Source organism: Octopus bimaculoides, chromosome 7 (assembly GCF_001194135.2).
Source record: "Octopus bimaculoides isolate UCB-OBI-ISO-001 chromosome 7, ASM119413v2, whole genome shotgun sequence".
In the NCBI taxonomy this organism is placed as follows: domain Eukaryota; kingdom Metazoa; phylum Mollusca; class Cephalopoda; order Octopoda; family Octopodidae; genus Octopus; species Octopus bimaculoides.
Window position 1 is genome coordinate 26,058,399 of NC_068987.1, and position 1,963 is coordinate 26,060,361.

Genomic DNA, 1,963 nt, shown 5'->3' on the forward strand with positions numbered 1-1,963 from the left:
ACATCGACACTCACAAATACCCCAGAATTTCAAAGAAGATATACGTCCAATCTATGAGGAAGGAAGTGGAGCAGATGCTAAAAATTACAGGCCCATCTCTCTGATTTCATATATCAACTATGTCAATGAAATTCATTACCAACCCAGAGGGAAATGGGCTGCAAAATGAGAGGGAAATGGGCTGCAAAATGAGAGGGAAATGGGCTGCAAAATGAAACTCAGCATGGTTTCCGCCCGTGCAGACGCAGCCTCACATAGTTTGCGCAGCATCACAACAGGATACTGATGCAGCTGCAGAATCTGTAAGACATCTCAATTTTTACGAAAGTCTTCTACGAAGCTGATGATAGAATGTTGAGTTATAAGCTCCTTCGTTTAAGCATAGCTGTTAAATAAATAAATAAAAGGAGAATGGGTGGGTCTCCTTTTTCGAAATGAAGTTACTCAGGGAACAACTCTTTCAGACATGCCCTCACTTTTACAAACAGCTACAGTAGCCCCGCCAGCCCTGCTGATGGTCTTGTCTTTCTAGTTTCAGTTATTGGGCTGCGGCCATACTAGGGCACCGTCTTGAAGTGCTTTAGCCGAACAAATCGATCCCAGTACTTATTTTTTGAAAGTCTGGTACTTATTTAATCAGTTTCCTATCGAACCGCTAAGTTACGGATACGTAAACTTACAGACACCAGTTGACAGGTGATGTAGGGTGACTGATACAAACACATTCATACAGATATATTCTCTCACACACACACACGTGTGTGTGTGTGTGTGTGTGGTTTCTTTATCACCTGCTGAATCCACTCACAAGGCTTCGGTCCGCCCCGGTTTATAGTAGAGGACACTTGCTCAAGGTACTCCGAAATGGGAGTGAAATCGAAATCTTGTGATTGGGAAGCAAGCTTCTTATCACAGTCATGCCTGCACTTACGAATATATATATATATATATATATATATCAATATACAAAGAATATGTATGCATGTATACACACATATATGTACATACTTACATCTGCATATGTATATAGATGCATATCAGGGTACAGGACGTTAGAGGAAAGAACTACAGACAACATAGGAACACATAGGAAAACAGATAACCACTTGGAATTAATCCTTCGTCAGCTGCCTCTATTCTAACTAGACGTTTCGAAGATAAGGCAGAACGTACTCTAGAATAGTCTCTTCCTGAGTAGTGGATCGACCCACTAAACAGAGGATTCCAAGGTGGCGAACACAAACCAAGACAGGAAAAAATGGACAGTGAAAACAACATTAAAAAGCCGTAGGGCCAAACGCGAATCTGATGTTGAACGCTTGTGATATGACGAAGCTGGACGGAGAAAAAACAGTTCGTCTCGCCTTCATAGTGGCTGGAGTGAAAAGAGAGAGTTAACCACAGGTCACACGTGAGCAGAGAGGATGGTAGAAGGAGGAAGTGGAACAAGGAGGAAGAGAGAGATGTGTATAGCAATGAAGTAGAAGCCAGGACAACAGAAGGAAGCAGAGCGAGAAGGGGAGATGGGTAAGAAGAAAGATAGATAGGTAGATAGATAGAGGGATAGATAACTAGATAGATAGAGAAAGATAGATAGATAGATAGAGGGGGAGAATTCACAAAAAAAAAACAACAAAAAAACAAAAGGCGAAGATAGGTCGTGTAGACAACAAACAGATGTATTAGTTTAACGCTCGGATAGTGAAAAGTCTTTAACGTTTCGAGCCTACGCTCTTCGACGCCAACAACTCCAGAAAGAATTCACTGCAATATAAAATGGGTTGACAAAACTAACATCTATTTTTATGTATGTAAATGTTTGAAGAATTTCTAATCAAATTGCCAAGTGATCCGAATACTGGCAACAAAATGAACACCGCTAAAGCCAACCACAAGTCAGACGGTGCAAGCGAGGGATTGAGTCTACCGTTCAAAGGTAGGCAAACTCTAACCGTCCACGTTC